Source organism: Lepisosteus platostomus, chromosome 6, assembly GCF_059453375.1.
Source record: "Lepisosteus platostomus isolate fLepPlt1 chromosome 6, fLepPlt1.hap1, whole genome shotgun sequence".
NCBI classification, from domain to species: domain Eukaryota; kingdom Metazoa; phylum Chordata; class Actinopteri; order Semionotiformes; family Lepisosteidae; genus Lepisosteus; species Lepisosteus platostomus.
In genome coordinates this window covers 6,288,493-6,309,947 of record NC_142616.1, presented here as the reverse complement: position 1 = coordinate 6,309,947, position 21,455 = coordinate 6,288,493, and the positions used below count along the sequence as shown (strand labels likewise).

The 21,455-nt window shown below is 42.5% G+C and overlaps 3 long non-coding RNA genes and 1 gene segment (V, D, J or C); 2 read left to right on the top strand and 2 right to left on the bottom strand.

Moving 5' to 3' along the window:
• LOC148659780 (uncharacterized) overlaps nucleotides 1–450 on the top strand; it is a 1,567-nt gene extending 1,117 nt beyond the window's left edge. The window contains exon 3 of the long non-coding RNA XR_015939322.1: nucleotides 1–450. This exon is cut by the window's left edge and continues 121 nt beyond it. This is a non-coding gene — a long non-coding RNA (uncharacterized LOC148659780).
• Nucleotides 1–6,576, bottom strand: part of LOC148659779 (uncharacterized) — an 11,168-nt gene extending 4,592 nt beyond the window's left edge. The window contains exons 1-5 of the long non-coding RNA XR_015939327.1: nucleotides 6,383–6,576; nucleotides 5,253–5,434; nucleotides 5,048–5,133; nucleotides 3,335–3,461; nucleotides 1–1,576 (exon numbers count right to left, since the gene is read on the bottom strand). The exon at nucleotides 1–1,576 is cut by the window's left edge and continues 321 nt beyond it. This is a non-coding gene — a long non-coding RNA (uncharacterized LOC148659779). The remainder of the gene's footprint in view (nucleotides 1,577–3,334; nucleotides 3,462–5,047; nucleotides 5,134–5,252; nucleotides 5,435–6,382) is intronic.
• LOC148659775 (immunoglobulin mu heavy chain-like) overlaps nucleotides 1–21,455 on the top strand; it is a 123,066-nt gene that overhangs the window by 36,014 nt on the left and 65,597 nt on the right.
• The window catches only part of LOC148659776 (uncharacterized), a 118,366-nt gene that overhangs the window by 40,037 nt on the left and 56,874 nt on the right, over nucleotides 1–21,455 (bottom strand). The window lies entirely within an intron of this gene.

The following is a 21,455-nucleotide window of genomic DNA, read 5'->3' as shown; positions in this document are numbered from 1 at the left end:
CTGGATTCGTCGAGCTCCCGGGAGGACCTTCGAGTGGTTACTGTACATCAGAGGAGACAATGCGGACATCAGCTACGCCCAGTCCATTCAAGGGCGAGCCCTGGCCTCCACGGACAGATCCACCACAGCGTACCTGGAGCTGAGGAGCCTGCAGACAGACGACACCGCGCTTTACTACTGTGCGAGACAGTCACGGTGAAGGAAACAGATGACGAGTCTGTACAAAATCCTCACAAGCACTGAACTCGCTCCCCCCCTTTCCCGAATCAAGGGCTGCTTTTGTTTAATTAAAGAAACACGACAGCTCCCCTCTTATAAAACGAGATGAATACTGTAATCAGCGAACTAACCAGCCATCTCGTATTACCGACTGTTTGGAATATTATGTAACATTTACCTTTACACTTCTTTTTGGATCACAGTATCAGAAATAAATAATGTAGCACTTTGTATATGATATGTTACTTCCTCACAATTTGGAACTATTGCTTTTATTAGTTTATTATTATTTCATTATTCACTAATTTATATATTCATTTTCCGTGTCCTCTCGGTTTCACGTCCGCAATTGATTTGACGTAAAATTTCATCTTTACGCTAGGATCAAAATGCCATTTTGAAACACCAGAGCAACACAGGTAATAGGTAAAGATTTATTTCACACTGAATGCCTTTCAGCCTGGAATAAACCTTAACCTGTTCCTTTGCAGCCTACACATGCTGTTATAGCTACTGTCTTGAACGTCTTCAACATGAGGTAATGATGGATCTCATTCAAAAGTGTTTTAAATTCAGGCACAAAGTCAGCCCATTGGGCTTTGGTTTTGATGAATGTATTTATCAAGCTATCTCTTTCTTATTTATATATGATGCTTAACACAACAATTAGAACACAAGAAAGGTTACAGAGGAGTGGAGTCTATTTGGGTCAATTAAATTAGGTGTTTGCATAAACAAAATACTTTCCTCTGTGACTGTGAAAATCTCAAGAGCACTGAGAGTGAAATCAAGCCATTACTTTAAACTGAGAAAACAGCCCTGAAAGTCAACTCATTCATATCATATCATATCCCTTCACTGAATAGTGAAGGACACGTTGTAATGACATGATCTCAAGAATCATCTTAACACACTGCAGTTTTTTCAGATGACAGGACTGGTGTCAGGAATTCTGAAAGGGGTGAGTAGTGGGAACCCTGTCTGAAGCCGTGAGTTCGAGCAAAAGTAAATCCAAGATTCCAAATCCAAGGCATTAGGCAAGAGCAAAGTCAAAAGTAGGAGAACCAGGTCGAGTAATCAAGGAGTCAGGTCCAGAATATTTGAGCGCACAAGAGAAAGCTGTGGAAGACTTCTCAACAGTGAGCGTAGGTAAGCCGGTGAAGAGAGAGAGACGTGGTTGGATAATTAGTTCCTGGGTGAGCGTGTGTGGAGTTCAGTAAGCGTGGGAATGCCAGGGCACTTACGGGAGGAGGTACGAGTTGTGACAACTGGGCTCAGTTTTTCCTTTAGCTTGATGACCGAAGGGCAGCTTTAATGGGCTATTGGTTTGTTTGATGTCCAGAACTGGGTGGTCCATCTGTGACAAAGACAAGATGAAGTTAAAAGCCGGAGCGGGATCCGGCGAAAGGTCAGGGGAATGAAGAGGGTAACGGGTCCAGGCGCTCCCAGCCCCGGACCCAGATGGTCAGGATGCCATTGTGAAGCCTATGCCGTCGAGCCTTTCCTGAGCTTGCTGGTAAGCGGGCTTCCTGGCATCCATCTTCCAAAGCTGAACCCAGTTTGGTAGGAGCGTCTGGCTTTTAAAGGGGAGAGTGGAACAGGAGGCAGGTGCAGGAAGTCAGGTAAACAAGGAAGGGCTGGACCATCCTTAAGAGCAGGGGCTTATGATCATGACACCCACAAAGAAAAGTATTTTCTCTCAAGGATAAAGATCCATCTGAGAGTTTATGATTTATGCATGTTCTTTTTATTTACTGAGCTCCAGGACTGCAAAGCTGATACTTTGCATGTGGGTCTATACAACTTCCTGTATGCAAAACAAATTACATTTTTTTCTATTAAACGAGCACTTCTCCCTGTTTCGAGATACAAGGATCTAGCACTGTCATTGCAATTAAAGGCATTGATCAGTTACATCTCTGCTTATTCTGAAAATGGAATTCAAAGTCTGTTTGACTGTGGTTCTGATAACTGTAACATGTAAGTATATCTAATATACATATAATTCTATCTCAGATTTCTCAATATGTTACATCACAGTTACTTTACTTTGCTGATTACATGTTTCTTGCAAATCTTTTTTTTTTTAACTAGGTGTGCAGTGCGACATTGTTCTGACCCAGTCCCAGTTGGAAGTAAAGAGACCTGGGGAGTCTCTCCAGCTGAAATGTGCTGTCAGTGGGTTAAATGTGGCCAGTAATGTTATGAGCTGGATTAGACAATCTTCAGAGAGAGGGCTGGAGTGGATAGTTAACTATTACTCTTCATCTGATTACCGCTACGCTACAGCCTTTGAAGGACGGTTCTCCGCATCAAAGGACAGCTCCAATGTGTATTTACAGATCTCCAGCCTCACAGCTGAGGACACAGCTGTGTATTACTGTGCACGGAGGAGAACTGTGGTGCTTTTCAGCAATGAATATGTACAAAAACTGACAGCAGCTGTAAGAATTGAGATAATCTGCTGCTGGAAGCCTGTATGCACGGTTCACGGGTCAGGAATGTAATTTGTTTACTGTTGGCAGTAATATTTGGATCTATTCAATGCAGAACAGTGGCTGGGGTATAATGGAAACACAAATTGCGCAAACAGTGTGAAACGACTGACTCTGATCAGGGACAGCTGGAACAGCAGGTCTTCACTAACACTGAACAGCCTGAAGGCAGAAGGCTGTGCTTGATAAACACAGTAAAATAAACTGACACAACCATAATACAGCTACAGCTTCCTCTTTCTAAAGCTGATGCCCTCCCCACACACTCTCCACCTCAGGGGGCAGGTAAATAAATGGAAGAAATAAATGGTGAAAAAAGAGTTTAAGGTCTATGAATTGCAACTAACTGTTTTCTGTGAGCCACAGCTGAAAATAACCACCCACCCACCTACCGCAACGTCATCTACTCAGAGACAATAAGTCAAGTGTGAAAGTCACTGAGGAATTATTGAAGGTTACAGTCCTTGGAATAATAGGATAAAATGAAAATATTAGAAACTTGCTTCAAAACACTGCAAATGAAGTTCAAAAGTTTAGGAAAAACACTGTTGTCCTATGTCCACTTTCATATCGTTAGGTCAGGACTGCCCTGTGCCCATTTTTCTCACAACACTTCTTACCTTCCCATCCACATCCATATAGCAGCTTCCCAGCTCATTCCTCAGGAAAATAAAGAAGATTCAGTCAGGCTGCCTCTCTCTCAGCTAGACAAGTCACACAAAAGTATGGCTCATGGTCAGCTGATTCCTATAGAACCAAAGCTTAAGTTACAACTAAGATCAATAACTGCTAGACATGAGAATACTGTAATAGGTTTAATGCTCACAATGTTGCAGCACCAAGAACAGCTCCCAATATACTTTGGTCATACCTGCATACTTGGAATTTTACCAACAAACTGTGTCCTGTTTTTGTAAGGGACGCATTTCTGTGCAAAAATGCAAAGATCAGGTACACTTTTTTTCCTGCCAAGAAATGTTTTACTTGTCTACTAATTCGGACTGCAGGAAAAATCAAATGTGTTAATTTCCTATTGAGCTTGATCGCGCCACAGTGAGCAGCATTCTAAAAGCTGCTGGGCTCTTGGACATTATTCTTCAAATTAAAGAAAAACTTGAATGTGAACAATGAAGACTTGTTCTTGAATTCTCAGATGGATAACGAACATGACGCAACACAAACGAGACTGAAATACTTCCAAGCAGTCAATTTTGTGCTCAGTGCAGTATCGCGTTTTACCAGAAGGGGGCACTTCCCTGCCAGCCGTGTGATTCTTTCACGACAGTTTAGCTGACGCCTAATGAAATTCATACACTTCTGTGTAATGTTTTATTAAACACTGATATGATGTCTATGCGTGGTTTCAATTTATGTGATTATTATCTAGATGAAGGTGGGCAGATCAGATTCTGAGAGAACAGAACATGAAGATGCACAAAGATACTGCAAGTATTTATTCTGCTGTAGAATGAGATTTCTGTACACTAGTATGTTTTGTATAGTACAAAATATGATTCAACAATAATTTTAATGAGTATAATCAAGTTGATTGATAGATGGATGGATTGAATGGTCATCTTAAAACTTCCCTTAAAACTAAAACAAATCATTAAGTATATACTTCCTTATTAGAACATTTCTTTTCCTATCTGTAGATTACATATGTACATAAAGGATATGACATCTAACAGACCGACTTTTTAAAATTGTGTCTTCATTTCTAAGAATCAAGCTATTTTGCACCAGCCGGATGTATTTACTTTCTCTCTTCTTCTGACATCTCAACTCTACATACAGCCTTTGTGCTCTGTCTCTGTAAAGCTCAGCCCACCGACAGCTCGGGACTGTCTTTTCAGCTGGACACTGGAGGAGAATCTACACTCTGGCTTTTAAGTTTAACTTAAAAGCTGTCTCACACCGGTGACAGTCTATTGCTCACATGAACAAAAAAAAAACAGATGCAGGAAAACACTCACAGGAATGATAAAAAAAGATCAACTGCTATAACTGTTATTATTACAGCAGTAGCATTTATTATTGTTGTTTAATTAAAATGGACATTATACTCTTTTATTTGGGCACTATGAGACACAAATCCAACTTTCCCATATCAATGAAAAAGCAGCGGATTTATATCAAAATGCTACTTTCAGATTTAAAAATCAATAAAGCAACGTCGTGTTTTTTTCGCACATAAGTTGTCACAATCCTTCGACAAGGTCTTCCTTTCTACCCATTTATTCATAAGTCCAATAACAACAAATCTCTTTGCTTACAAATATATATATTTTTTATTTACAGCGCAAATAATTGTGCGCAAGCTTCACACTTACTGTACTCTTTAATCTTTACCAATAAGCAGAGGTCCAAAAGTGACTTCCTTCGTTGTGAGATCTTGAGAAGCACGTGTGCATAGTTCCTGTATGAAGAACATGGTACAGTACTTCAGTGAAAAATAAGCTTCTGATGGAATCCGCTAAATTGTTTTAGCAAGCCAGAAATCAAATAACGACAAATATATATATATATTTAACTTACAAACTTAAACGCAGGTCGTTGGTAAGACCAAGGCTGAATCTCTGTCCTGAAACATTAGAAATGTCTTGACGGACGGGGGAGGTTCAGTCAGTGTCCAGACACGCCTTGAAGAGTACCTCTTTTCTTCCTTCTCTGTCGCTGTGTCTCTACGTTAGTGTACGATTTGGAAGGGATCGCATTTCCTATTCATAACACAAACCAAAGAGATGCGAATTTGGAACGTCACCTTCCAGGTATTGCTTGCGACATTAGCTCATTGCCATAACTGAAGTCCGAGACGGAACGGAATAAATATGCAACAATCCACGTCTGTGTTTGCCAGTAAAAAAAAAAAAGAACATAAATAAGTCATTTAGATATGCTGTAAAAATGTGGAATTTAAGAAGTGCCAAAGACAAGAACAGCTAATAGACTGGCACTTGCTGTTTTTAGTAAAAGTTATCACAGCGCTACTATTGTACATAGGAATGTCTTCAAGATCGGTAAGTAACAAAGCTGCCTCTGTCAGAGGTAACTGATTCTATCATCTTAAATCCCCGGTTCTTCAACCAGAATCAGGGAAATGGAAACCAGAACCATACACGCACTCGCCTCATAACGCGAAAGAAACAGGATGCAAGCATTTGAGAATCTCCTCCACAGCACAGAAAGAGATTTCGATTTATTCTCCTTTGCACAACGTGTGATGGGCGCCCCCGCGATACCCTCGTTTGAAAGCCGCGATTTAAAAATCGAGGCACTTTTTTTAATATTCTGGAATCTCCTGCACTTGAGGCTGAAAGAACGACAACCTTCGAAATCAGAGGCTTGGAAAGCGGCGAGACACACAACACGACCCGTTTCTCACAAGTCAAATCCTCCGCTTTAAAATATCCTCCCCCATGTGCTTTCGTTTTCTTTTCTTTTGTGCAAAACAAGCTTTCGAGAAATACCCATTGAAATAAAGGCTGCATTGGAAAACGTGTATCTGGATTGCTTAAACGTGGCTGAGACATGTGCCCCTTCCTGAAACGAATCATTCTTTGCATGTAATTAACCAGCGAATTGGCTTTGCAGTGTTTCGCTGATAAGTAACTGGGCTCAATATCACACGTACCGATAAGGAAGAGAGAGCACCTTAGTTTCCTTACCGTGCAGACGTTTCGTCAACGGTGGTTTTACACAGAGAAGAAAGCGGAGTTGGGCAGGAGCGCCTGCTAAAGAGCGACAGCAGAGTGGCGCAGCGGAAGCGTGCTGGGCCCATAACCCAGAGGTCGATGGATCGAAACCATCCTCTGCTAGGCACCTTTTTTTTTTTTACGCGCGGTCAAGCACAACATCACGTCAATAAACTGCAAATACCTTAGGTCCCTTCCTCAGTTTCTCTGTTTCTGAGTGGATGAATAATGTGTTGAAATATATGCACCGCAGACCTGGAATTCTAAGATGCACTTGAGTGTCGAGCAGCTTGTCCGGCACTGTTGAAGAAGCCAGTGGGGATGCTGCTCCCGTCTCAGTTATCGACTCAATTGTTGAACTGACTTTAAGCGAGGTTACTTTGAATCTTTCAAATCTGTAAGAAGCAAGCATGAGCAAAGAAAAACACAAAACGTATGGATTACAATCTTTTAAAGCTCAGGAAAGGAGCATTTAATGTTGTCTAGCCGCTTTTAAAGGGCTGATTTTAGATCTTTGTCGTTATGCTAGCATCGTTTTTAGCGTTATAACCCTGACGTCGAGGTGCTTTTTGTTCATTTCTGGCTTTTTAATCCGAGATTCCAGAGCATTAACAAAAGTGCTTCGACCTGTAAATCGCGGCTGTACAAACGAGGGAATTGAGGGAGCGACCATACACGCTGTGTGCAATGGAGAAGAAATCGAAATCTCTGTCTGGGCTGTGAAGCAGATTCTTTAATGCTTCCATCATATTTCTTTCACGTCAGGACGCGACTGTGTGCTGTACTGTAAGTCTGGTGGTCGTTTAACTGATTGTTGTTGAAGAATCGGGGATTTAAGATGACAGAATCAGTAGCCGCGGAAAGCCAGAAGCTTTGTTTCCTTACGATCTTTAAAACCTGCCTATGTCGTAGTGCGTGTGATAATTTGTACTAAAAACACCAAGGGCTCAAGGTGACATCTTCTCTTACCGTTGACACTTGTAATCTCAGGCGTGCTTTTAGATGTCAAAGATAGACTACTTTTATTGAAATAAAAACTTGCATTTAAAAAAAAAGGGGGCGGAGCGGTGGCTCTGTGGCTAAGGATGTGCGCTTGTGACTGGAAGGTTGCTGGTTCAAATCCCACGGCCAGCAGAGGAATCCTACTCCGCTGGGCCTCTGAGCAAGGCCCTTAATCCTAACTGCTCCAGGAGCGCTGTACAGTGGCAGACCCTGCGCTCCGACCCCAAGCTTCCCTGTCTGTGTGTCTGTATCTCCATGGAGAAAAGCTGAGGTATGCGGAAAGACAGATTCCTAATGCAAGAAATTGGACAGGGCTAATAAAGAAACATTATACATTATGTTATTATACATGAAGCGTGCACTGGTGACGGACATCACCCCGAGGTCGATGGATCGAAACCATCCTCTGCTACGCACATTTTTACGCAGGATATACAGTGCCTTGCGAAAGTATTCGGCCCCCTTGAACTTTTCAACCTTTTGCCACATTTCAGGCTTCAAACATAAAGATATAATTTTTTTATTTTATGTGAAGAATCACCAACAAGTGGGACACAATTGTGAAGTGGAACGAAATCTATTGGATTTTTGAAACTTTTTTAACTAATAAAAAAATGAAAAGTGGGGCGTGCAAAATTATTCGGCCCCCTTGCGTTAATACTTTGTAGAGCCACCTTTTGCTGCGATTACAGCTGTAAGTCGCTTGGGGTATATCTCTATCAGTTTTGCACATCGAGAGACTGAAATTCTTGCCCATTCTTCCTTGCAAAACAGCTCGAGCTCAGTGAGGTTTGATGGAGAGCGTTTGTGAACAGCAGTTTTCAGCTCTTTCCACAGATTCTCGATTGGATTCAGGTCTGGACTTTGACTTGGCCATTCAAACACCTGGATACGTTTATTTGTGAACCATTCCTTTGTAGATTTTGCTGTATGTTTGGGATCATTGTCTTGTTGGAAGATAAATCTCCGTCCCAGTTTCAGGTCTTTTGCAGACTCCAACAGGTTTTCATCCAGAATGGTCCTGTATTTGGCTGCATCCATCTTCCCCTCAATTTTAACCATCTTCCCTGTCCCTGCTGAAGAAAAGCAGGCCCAAACCATGATGCTGCCACCACCATGTTTGACAGTGGGCATGGTGTGTTGAGGGTGATGAGCTGTGTTGCTTTTACGCCAAACATATCGTTTTGCATTGTGGCCAAAAAGTTCGATTTTGGTTTCATCTGACCAGAGCACCTTCTTCCACATGTTTGGGGTGTCTCCCAGGTGGCTTGTGGCAAACTTTAGACGAGACTTTTTATGGATATCTTTGAGAAATGGCTTTCTTCTTGCCACTCTTCCATAAAGGCCAGATTTGTGCAGTGTAAGACTGATTGTTGTCCTATGGACAGACTCTCCCACCTCAGCTGTAGTTCTCTGCAGTTCATCCAGAGTGATCATGGGCCTCTTGGCTGCATCTCTGATCAGTCTTCTCCTTGTCTGAGCTGAAAGTTTAGAGGGACGGCCAGGTCTTGGTAGATTTGCAGTGGTCTGATACTCCTTCCATTTCAAGATGATCGCTTGCACAGTGCTCCTTGGGATGTTTGAAGCTTGGGAAATCTTTTTGTATCCAAATCCGGCTTTAAACTTCTCCACAACAGTATTACGGACCTGCCTGGTGTGTTCCTTGGTCTTCATGATGCTCTCTGCGCTTTCAACAGAACCTTGAGACTATCACAGAGCAGGTGCATTTATACAGAGACTTGATTACACACAGGTGGATTCTATTTATCACCATCAGTCATTTAGGACAACATTGGATCATTCAGAGATCCTCGCTGAACTTCTGGAGTGAGTTTGCTGTACTGAAAGTAAAGGGGCCGAATAAATTTGCACGCCCCACTTTTCATTTTTTTATTAGTTAAAAAAGTTTCAAAAATCCAATAGATTTCGTTCCACTTCACAATTGTGTCCCACTTGTTGGTGATTCTTCACATAAAATAAAAAATTATATCTTTATGTTTGAAGCCTGAAATGTGGCAAAAGGTTGAAAAGTTCAAGGGGGCCGAATACTTTCGCAAGGCACTGTATAACTACATGGTCAGGCGTCTCGTATCGAGCACAGTTACTGTAAGTGTCAGCTGATAAATTCCAAAACAAATACGCTGGATAATTTAATGTAAAGAGCGACCCGATTCAGAAAGACACATGTCCCAATTTTCAAACGCAGTCTTTTTTTCAATGGACATTTTATTTGTTTTGTAAAAAAGAAAAGAAAACGAAGAGATATGGATGAGAATCTTTCAAATCTGAGGATTTTACATTTGAGAAACGGATCATTTTATGTGGCTCCCTTTTCAAGCGCTGGCGCAGTTGATAGGCTGGAGCTGTCCAAACTGCTCTTGCGATTTCTTTTAAGATTAATCCATTAACTTTTTTTCAGAAAGTTTTCCTTTTAAGTAATGCATTAGCGTTTATAAATGTATTTCTTATTTTAAATCCGAGACTCCAGAATATTCAAAAAGCTTTGACCTTTAATTCGAGGCTTTACAAACTATTGAGGAATCGCCCGTAAAACACTTTATGATGGAGAACACCTTGTTAAAAGTTTCCGAAAAAAATATGTAGGGCTTATGATTAAAATATACAGCGGTATAGTCTGAACAGCTCCAATCCATCAACTGCTTCACTGCGTAATCAGTACCTCGATTCCCTGTTTTAAGGACTGAAAATGATGCCGGAAGCAAAGTTTTAAAACCAGCACTTGAAAAGCGTCTTAAACGTCCGTTTCGTAAAAGTAAAATCCTCAGCTTTGAAAGATTTTGTCACCCATATATTCATTATAAAACATGCGGTCAGCAAAAAAAAAAATCTTTTGAAATCAAGGCTGCATTAGACAGTGTATACCTAGCTTAGTTAAAGTTGGGATATCTGTCTCAATCGGATCGCTTCTTGTCTGCAATATTCCAGCGTCTTAGTAAAAGAGAGCAAATTGCTAGAAAACCACGTGTAATTTTCTTAATGGAGCAAAAACGTTGTGCACGTATGTTTGTCACTCTGTACTGTGTAGCAACACATTTACTTATAAGACTTACTGAAATGGGAGTTTAAATAGGAACAATATAGATCACTTTCGGTTCAGAAAAATGAATTGATGACACTGTGTTAATAAACAAAATGGACAAAATGTTATGTCGCGTAAAATGCAGCAAGCGATCGCTGCAACAGTAAATGTGTTGTGTAGGTTCTTTCTGTCAACTATAAACGGGGGTGTTTCATTAGTGCCCCTTTAATGTCACGATCCCAGAAAGGCGTTTTCCCTTCCGAGACTTTATGCAAACTCGATTGCTCTTCCACCCACATAAAGCGGAGCCTCGGCACCGTGATCTCAGAATCTGCGGTCTCCTGTCGATCGTGAAGATGCAGCAGCTCGCTTTTACTTCTCTGATAATATCGCTTGTGCTGCCATGTGAGTTTTTTGAAGCGGATAGTTTCTTTTTTTTTTCCTTACCGTGTGTTCTTGCACATTGAACGATTGCTTTGCTTTCTGTTAACAGGTGTCCGATCCGATGTCGTCTTGACCCAGCCCAGTCAACCGGAGATGAAAAAACCGGGGGAAACGGTGAAATTGTCCTGCAGGGTCTCAGGTTTTGCTCTAAGTAGCTATTATATGTACTGGATTCGACAAGCTCCCGGGAGGACCTTCGAGTGGTTACTGTACATCAGAGGAGACAATGCGGACATCAACTACGCCCAGTCCATTCAAGGGCGAGCCCTGGCCTCCACGGACATCTCCACCACAGCGTACCTGGAGCTGAGGAGCCTGCAGACAGACGACACCGCGCTCTACTACTGTGCGAGATACACAGTGAAAGAAAGAGACGACGAGTCTGTACAAAATCCTCTCAAGCACTGAACTCGCTCCCCCCTTTTCCTGAATCAGCCGCCGCGTCTGTTGATTAAGAAAACGACTAAACACTTATAAGCAATTTATGAAGCGAGATGAATAATATAAGATGCGACTTACGTAAATAGCCGACTCTTAAAAGTGACAGAATGATTACACAGCATTGATTTTTAACACTTCTGTTTAGATTAAACAGAGCAACACTGACAATGATGGACCTGATCCATGTATTTTGAATTCAGGCACTGACAAAGTCAGCCGTTTGGATTTAATTTTGACAAAAGACTGTCTTTATCAAACCACCTCTTTTTCTATTAATAACTGAGATCCATCAGGACAATGAGTTTGGTTACTGAGAAGTGGAGTCTATTCAATACAGTTAGGTGTGTGCATACTCAAATACATGTTGATTCTAAAAATTACTTTCATCTGCGACTGAGAAATATCAAGGATGCTTCAATGAAGACAAACCACTACCAAATTCAGAGACGAGCCCTGGAAAACAGATCATTTATAAGTAAGCATCTTAACGCACTGCAGTTTTTTCAGATGACAGGACTGGACTCAGTTTTCCCTTTAGCTTGATGACTGAAGGGCAGCTTTAATGGGCTGTTGGTTTGTTTGAATCAGGGGGTGTCAGAGCACAGTCACAGGTGTGTCTCCTGCAGTCATGGACTCCTGACCTGAACAGTTTCCTTCTTTGCTCAGAGATGAATCCACGGGCACTGTCACCTGAAGCTATCAAACTCCCAACTCAGAGCGGAATATACAGCAAAGCAAAGTCACAGTCTTACCATGTGGTAGTGAGACTTCACTTGGAAGGCTGAGGTCACTTTTGCTCACCAAAAAACCAAAGCAATAGTGTTGCTATTGAGACAGTCCAGTCAAGAGCAACAAAACTAATTTCTGGCCTCAATGTCAATCTCAAACAGACTAAAGGAACTGAATCTTTTTAGACAGGAGTGTGGACTCTTTCCTGTATTAAACATCATGAAAGGCACTGACCAAGCCCAGGTACGTGACTTTCTGAAGATCAGAAACAATTCAGGATCAAGGTCCACAAAGTAAAGCAAGAGCACCTGAAACAGGCTCCCTGATTCAATGAAACAAATTACATAAAGATGTTCTGAAATTAAATTCAATTGAATGGAAGAAGAAAAATGACCAAGTTAGAATCAGTTATATATATATTCTTCTTTATTAAATTTATAGTTTATGCAAAAATGAACACAAAGCTTTCAGACACTAACATGCAAGACATTTCAAGGCATATTCGGTTCAAAAGGGACTCTCTCCAATATACACAGCTGACTCTCAGACTAGGATTTGATCACTTTATTGGCCATATAGAATTTCTTGTATTAGGAATTTGTCTTTTTGCATACCCCAACCTGCTCTCCATGAGACACACAGGCAGGGAGAGAAGCATGGGGTCAGAGCACAGGGTCAGCCATTTATATAGCAGCTCTGGAGCAGTTGGGGTTGCTCACAGGCCCAACAAATTAGGATTCCTCTGCTGGCTACAGGATTTGAACCAGCAATGTCCCTGGGTGGGCTCAAACCACCCACCTTTCAGTTACCTTTCCAAGAGTAGTCCTTAGGGAAAATCCAAAACGCAAGGGTAAGTCCAAAACCAGGAGATCCATCAGAAGAAGGAATTAAAAACACGAAGGCCGGGTCGGGAACGGGAACGGGAACCGAGGTTAAAACCTTAACGGGACCAGGCGCTTCCAGGTCCCGGACTCGCACGATAAGGAAATCAGATACAGAGCCCGGATGAGCGTCAGCGCCTGGCTTTTAAGGTGGACTGGGAATAGGGAGCAGGTGCATAGAATACAGTCTTGAGTGAAAGGGCTGGAGCACCCTTAAGGAGGGGGAACTAATATCGTGAGACCACTCAAAGTACTTTACAAGTAATGGGGATCCCCTCCACCGCCACCAGTGTGCAGCCCCACCTGGATGATGCGACGGCAGCCATAGTGCGCCAGAACGCTCAGCACACATCAGCTATTAGTGGGGAGGAGAGCAGAGTAATGAAGCCAACTCATATATGGGGATTATTAGGAGGCCATGATTGGTAAAGGCCAGGGTGAAATTTGGCCAGGACACCTCTTTAACCTCTGCTCTTTTCGAGAAACGCCCTGGGCTTGTTAATGACCACAGAGATTCAGGACCTCAGCTTTACTCTCATCTGAAGAACTGCACCTTTATACAGCATAGTGTCCCCCTCACTATACTGGGGCATTAGGACCCACAAAGACGACAGAGGGAGCACCCCCTGCTGGCCCCACTAACACCTCTTTCAGCAACAACCTTAGTTTTTCCCAGGAGGTCTCCCATCCAGGTACTGACCAGGCTCACACCTGTGAGTTGCAGGGTGATATAGCTGCTGGCCATTGAAATTATTGGAAGTCTTGTATAGTCACAGTGGCACTAGAAAAGACTTCTGCAATTCACTCAGTTGAGAGATGGCTCTTGTAGCATTTCTCTGTATTTTACTGCACTGCTTGCGGGGTATTACATACTGCTTTTCTTTTAGTCTCTAATGATATTTTGTCTGTAATTGTCTGTAAGTAGATTAAACAAATTTAATTAATAATAATAATTCTGATCATGTTTTGGAGGAACAAGCTCAATTTCACTAACTCTGTCAACTTACTCAGAACTGAAGAAACCCGGTGATTCTCTGACTATCTCTTGTGAAACCTCCGGATTCACCCTTTCAGGATGGGCTGGATTCAACAGGCTCCCAGGAAAGGTAAGAACAGTCATCCTGACATCATTGGCGAGTACTGTACTTTGTCAAATGAACCAGTCTTACTATTTGTCTTTTTTTTGTTTTCATTCTTATTTTTCACCCCCTTGTTGTTGTGATAACTACAGTATTTTAACTGGCAGTAATACACTGTGTAATTTCCCTGCAGATCTGCGCTGTGTCCAGTTAACACATTCAGCATCGGAAATCAGAAAGCCAGGACAGTCCCTGCGGTTGTCCTGCCAGGTGTCTGGATACTCCCTGACCGATAGCAGCTATGCTACAGCTTGGATCTGACAGCCCCCTTGGGAAGGGTCTGGAATGGCTGGGATATTATCATACTTCTGGAATCAGCTACGCGCCCTCAGTCCAGGGCTGGTTCACCATCAGTACAGACTCCAGCAGCACAGTCTACTTACTGGTGACAAGCCTGAAAGCTGAAGACGGTGGCGTCTATTACTGTGCCTGAGACTCACAGTGAGGAAGTGCAACTCACTCACAATACAAAAACACCCACAGAGGGAGACACTGCAAAACCTAAATAAGGAAAATGCAGAATCAGGCTCCTGAGACTCCCACTACCTGAGAATCATAGTTATTTATTTTTCCACAGTATATTTATGGAAATATATTGAGTTTCCACAAATATATTTTTATAGATGAGTCATGAGTCATGTTGTTGAGTGACTCAACTCAAGAGTCATGAGCCATGTTGTTGATTATTTCTCATTAAATGTCATGGCAAAGTGCATGATAGCGATTTCTGAGGTATATGAGGAGACTCTGAAATCTGTGCACCAGTGGTGGATGAAGTGGGTCCCTCATGTTGGTCTACAGAAGTGGAGGCATTTATGAGTATTATAAACCTGCCCCTGCAGCTATGTTTTTGCCCCTGGAGAGTATCTGACACCATGGTAGGGATGTGCAAAATAAGCTGCAACTGAGCTTTTGGACTTGTCTGTTTTTTCTGTTTCTTATTTTCAACTCTGAGATTTTGCAGAAAAATAGTCTTCCAAGGGCTCTTTTCCTTTACAGCAGCTCCCTCTGTAGGTAGTGCAAAGCACCAATGTCAAACACACAGAGAAATTGTTGTCTGAGTCAGAACTTCACATAACACAGAGTGGTGGCTCTGTGGCTAATGATGTGTGCCTGTGGCAGGAAGGTTGCCTGTTCAAATCCCACAGCTGACAGAAGAATCCTACTCTGTTGGGCTCCTGAGCAAAACCCTTAACCCCAACTGCTCCAGGGCTGCTGTACAACAACTGACCCTGCTCTCTCCTTCCAAGCTTCTCTCTCCCTGTTTGTGTCTCATGGAGACCCAGCTAGGGTCTGTGAAAAGATGAATTCCTAATGCAAGAAATTGTATAGGGCTAATAAAGTGATGTTATGTTACACTACAGTAACTAAATGCAAATTCTGTGCACCTTAACAGAGCCCCATAATATTGTATATAAATGTCACTGCTCACTGCCATGGAAGCAATTTTGGAGGTATATAAGAAGAGTAGGAAATCTACTCATTTACATGTTAACAATTAATGCAAATCCTGTTCAGATTCCTCTGATAAATGAAACTGCAACAGAGCTGAAGCAGCTACTCAGGAGACGCTTGTCCTTGTTCCTCAAGCACAATGCAGGTTCTCGCGTGTTTAATGCTTCTGTTCCTGAGTGTGAAGGGTAAGTGAAAGATGTCTGTCTGAGACTTTGCTATTGCAGCTTTTCTTCATGTGTTTATTTTGATGTGTTTTTCTACAGTGTTATAAATGACAGTAATACACTGTGTCATTTCCCTGCAGATCTGCACTGTGTCCAGTTAACACAGTCGGCATCGGAAATCGGAAAGCCAGGACAGTCCCTGCGGTTGTCCTGCCAGGTGTCTGGATACTCCCTGACTGATAGCAGCTATGCTACACACTGGATCCGACAGCCCCCTGGGAAGGGTCTGGAATGGCTGGGATACTATTATACCTCTGGAAACAGCTACGCGCCCTCAGTCCAGGGCCGGTTCACCATCAGTACAGACTCCGGGAGCACAGTCTACTTACAGATGACAAGCCTGAAAGCTGAAGACAGTGGCGTCTATTACTGTGCCCGAGAGTCACAGTGAGGAAGTGCAACTCACTCACAATACAAAAACACCCACAGAGGGAGACACTGCAGAACTTAAATAAAGAAATAGCAGAATCAGGCTCCCGAGCCTCTGCTCTCACTGTGACTCCCACTACCTGAGAATCAGAGTTATTTATTTTTTCACAGCATATTTATTGTTCCTGTTGTCTACATTGTGTAGTGTTGTCTGTTGCACTGTGTACAGTATGTCCAGAGAGATCAGCATGATTAAGAATTCCAATGTACGTGAACATATGGCAATAAGCTCCTCTACTTCTCTACTCCACTCATGAATCATGTTTTTGATCCATTTCTCCCCAACACTTGAAGGTGTTTATTGACCACAGCTGATATGTAGTCAAATCTCACAGTCCTCTTCATTGTCTTTGTGGGGAGCCACTTTAACATGCAGATTTGTAGACGTACAATATTTTATAAATACAGTTTTAAATATTGTAAGATTTTTCTTGAGATCATACTTGTCTTGCTTGTTTGTGTACCAGCCTTCTCTCAGCGCTGTGAGCACTGAAACGCAATTCCAGGTTGATTTCATTCTATTGCAGCTTTCTTTAAAACAAAAAATGTTGTTGTGTTCTTTCTTAAGCAGGCTGTTCTTGCCAAGTCAGGTTTTGTGATATACGTCTATCAGAATAGGTTCCCTGGATAATATATATCACCACTTAATAACTATTAATAAAAAGGTTGAAAGGTTTCTTCTTTTATCTCAGAGGCCTCTCTCACCTGTGTCTTAGTTATGATGAATAACTGAGGATCACTGCTTCCCTGACATTAGGATCTTCAGCTGCCCAAATTCTAATGTCTGCAAACCGTGTGTTTCATGAATTTGCTAGTTTGCACAGAAGTGATACGATACTAAGCCAAACTTCCGACTAATTGGATAATGAAGATCCCCAAGCACTGTTAAGAACAGCAGGGGTGTTAACCCCTGTATTGTGGCTAAAATCCACTCCAGTCTTGTACAGAATTTCCCCTCCATCCCCCTGGTGCAGGTACAGGTCAGGTAGTTCAGGGCTGGATCCCAAGATCACAGAGCAGAATGGCGAATCTCTCCTGCCCCTGATCAATCTGCACTGTGTGTCCCAGGTGGGGCTGCACCTCAGTGGTGGATGAAGTGGGTCCCTCCTGTAGTTCACTACAGAAGTGGAGGCATTTATTAGTATTATAAACCTTTCCCTGTAGCTGTGTTTTCTCCCCTGGAGAGCGTCTGGGACAGTGACAGGGATATGTAAATTATGCTGTTACTGACCTTTAGGACCAGTGTCTGTTTTCCATTTATTTTTCTCTCTGTTTTTGTGCACTAGAAAGTCTTCAAAGGGCTCCCATCTTTGCCCACAGCTCCCTCTGTAGGCAGTGCGAAGCACCAGTGTCACACATGGTGCGAGTGTTACCTCAGCACAACACCAACGGCCCACAACAGTGACTGAGTAACAAAAGCAAACTACTGGTGCTGTAGCAGAAGCACATAGTATTTCTCATTAAATGTCATGGCAAAGTGCATGATAGCGATTTCTGAGATATACGAGGAGACTCTGAAATCTGTGCTCAAGTGGTGGATGAAGTGGTCCCTCCTGTACGGGAGACATGTTGGTCTACAGAAGTGGAGGCATTTATTAGTATTTTAAACCTGTCCCTGCAACTGTGTTTTTGCCACTGGAGACTAACTGACACCGTGACAGGGACATGCAATATACTGTATGCTGCTTCTGACTTGTCTTGTCTGTTTATTCTGTTTCTTATTTTCAACTCTCAGATGTTGCAGAAAAATAGTCTTCAAAGGGCTTTTTCTTTTACAGCAGCTCCCTCTGTGGGCAGTGCAAAGCGCCAGTGTCAAACACACGGAGCAACTGTTGTTTGAGCCACAGTTTCACACAACACCACGGCACACTACAGCAACTGAATTAGCGTAACTAAACGAAACCTTTGTGCACCTTAACAGAGGCCATACTTTGCTAACTAAATGTGACTGCACACTGCAAAGCAATTTCGGAGATATAAAAGAGGAGTAGGAAAGCTACTCATTTAAATGTTAAAAATTTATGCAAATCCTGTTCAGATTCCACTGTTAAATGAAACTGCAACAGAGCTGAAGTTGCCACTCAGGAGACGCTTGTCCTTGTTCCTCAAGCACAATGCAGGTTCTCACATGTTTAATGCTTCTGTTCCTGAGTGTGAAGGGTAAGTGAAAGATGTCTGTCTGAGACTTTGCTATTGCAGCTTTTCTTCATATGTTTATTTTGATGTGCTTTTCTACAGTGTTATAAATGACAGTAATACACTGTGTCATTTCCCTACAGATCTGCACTGTGTCCAGTTAACACAGTCGGCATCGGAGATTGGAAAGCCAGGAAAGTCCCTACAGTTGTCCTGCCAGGTGTCCGGATACTCCCTGACTGATAGAAGCTATACTACAAACTGGATCCGACAGCCTCCTGGGAAGGGCCTGGAATGGCTGGGATACTATTATACCTCTGGAAACAACTACGCGCCCTCAGTCCAGGGCCGGTTCACCATCAGTACAGACTCCGGCAGCACAGTCTACTTACAGATGACAAGCCTGAAAGCTGAAGACAGTGGCGTCTATTATTGTGCACGACAGTCACAGTGAGGAAGTGCAACTCACTCACAATACAAAAACACCCACAGAGGGAGACACTGCAGAACTTAAATAAAGAAATAGCAGAATCAGGCTCCCGAGCCTCTGCTCTCACTGTGACTCCCACTACCTGAGAATCAGAGTTATTTATTTTTTTTCACAACATATTTATTGTTCCTGTTGTCTACATTGTGTAGTGTTGTCTGTTGTACTGTGTATGTCCCAAGAGATCAGCGTGATTAACAATCCTAATGTACGTGATCATATGGCAATAAGCTCCTCTACTTCTCTACTCCACTCATGAGTCATGTTTTTGATCCATTTCTCCCCAACACTTGAAGGTGTTTATTGACCACAGCTGATATGTAGTCAAATCTCACAGTCCTCTTCATTGTCTTTGTGGGGAGCCACTTTAACATGCAGAGTTGTAGGCGTACAATATTTTATGAATACATTTGTAAATATTGTAAGATTTTTCTTGAGATCATACTTGGCTTGCTTGTTTGTGTACCAGCCTTCTCTCAGCACTGTGAGCACTGAAACGCAATTCCAGGTTGATTTCATTCCATTGCAGCTTTCTTTAAAACAAAAACACGTTGTTGTGTTTTTCTTAAGCGGGCTGTTCTTGCCAAGTCAGGTTTTGTGACACCTGGTGCAGGTACAGGTCAGGTAGTTCAGGGTTGGATCCCAAGATTGCAGAGCAGAATGGCGAATCTCTTCTGCCCCTAATCTACCTGTAGGGGGTGTCCCAGGTGGGGCCACACCTCAGTGGTGGATTAAGTGGGTCCCTCCTGTATTTCAGTACAGAAGTGGAGGCATTTATTTGTATTATAAACCTGCCCCTGTAGCTGTGTTTCCTCGCCTGGAGAGTATCTGGCACAGTGACAGGGATATGTAAAATATTCTGTTACTGACCTTTAGGACCAGTGTCTGTTTTACATTTCTTATTTTTATCTCTGGGTTTGTGCACAAGAAAGCCTTCAAAGGGCTCTCTTCTTTGCCATCAGCTCCCTGTGTAGGCAGTGCAAAGCACCAGTGTCACACATAGTGTGATAGTTACCTCAGCACAACACCAACGGCCCACAACAGTGACTGAGTAACAAGAGCAAACTACTGGTGCTGTAGCAGAGGCACATAGTATTTCTCATTAAATTGTATGGCAAAGTGCATGATAGTGATTTCTGAGGTATATGAGGACACTCTGAAATCTGGGCACCAGTGGCGGAAGAAGTGGGTCCTTCCTATATGGGAAGCATGTTGGTCTACAGAAGTGGAGGCATTTATTAGAATTATAAACCTGTGCCTGCAGTTGTGTTTTTGCCCTTGGAGAGTATCTGACACCGTGACAGGGACATACTGGACATACTATGCTGCTACTGACATTTGGGACTTCTCTGTTTATTCTGTTTCTTATTTTCAACTCTCAGATGTTGCAGAAAAATAGTCTTCAAAGGGCTCTTTTCTTTTACAGCAGCTCCCTCTGTGGGCAGTGCAAAGCGCCAGTGTCAAACACACGGAGCAACTGTTGTCTGAGCCACAGTTTCACACAACACCACGGCACACTACAGCAACTGAATTAGCGTCTCTAAACGAGAACTTAATGCACCTTAACAGAGCCCCATGTTATTTCTTAATAAATGTCACTGCTCACTGCGATGAAAACTATCCCAGAGATATATAAGAAGACTGGGAAATCTACTTATTTAAATATTAACAATTTATGCAAATCTTGTTCAGATTCCTCTGATAAATGAAATTGCAACAGAGCTGAAGAAGCCACTCAGGAGACGATTGTCCTTGTTCCTCAAGCACAATGCAGGTTCTCACGTGTTTAATGCTTCTGTTCCTGAGTGTGAAGGGTTAGTGAAATATGTCTGTCTGAGACTTTGCTATTGCAGCTTTTCTTCATGTATTTATTTTGATGTGCTTTTCTGTAGTGTTATAAATGACAGTAATACACTGTGTCATTTCCCTGCAGATCTGCACTGTGTCCAGTAAACACAGTCAGCATCGGAGATTGGAAAGCCAGGAAAGTCCCTGCGGTTGTCCTGCCAGGTGTCTGGATACTCCCTGAGTGATAGCAGCTATGCCACAGCTTGGATCCGACAGCCTCCTGGGAAGGGTCTGGAATGGCTGGGACGATATCATACTTATGGAATCAGCTATGCGCCCTCAGTCCAGGGCCGGTTCACCATCAGTACAGACTCCGGCAGCACAGTCTACTTACAGATTACAGGAAGTGCAACTCACTCACAATACAAAAACACCCACAGAGAAGCTGCAGTTTGTGAAGATAAGAGTCTGAAATACTGTACTTTCACCAAGTGAAGCTCTGTCATAGAGAATGAATGCAGTTGTCAGTGAATGCAGGTCACTTTCCTTTATCCATACAAGCTTACGGTCATGTAGATAAGGCCAGTTAGAGTAAAGTAATAGATGAGTTTAATTATTTAACTCTTTAATCAAGAGTGATTAAAGCTGGTGGTGATGAACTCCAGACCTGGAGGAGTATGGCGGTCCTGAATTTAGTGTTAGACGTGTTATTGCTCCATGTCAATCAAGGGCTGTCTGCTGTCATAATTACACATTTGCACACGTGAAATCCTGCCTTTTCAGACCAAAAGACCTCTAAGGGTCTGAAAGTTGAACTGCTGGTGCTGAAAACAATGAAGTTTTCCTCTTAC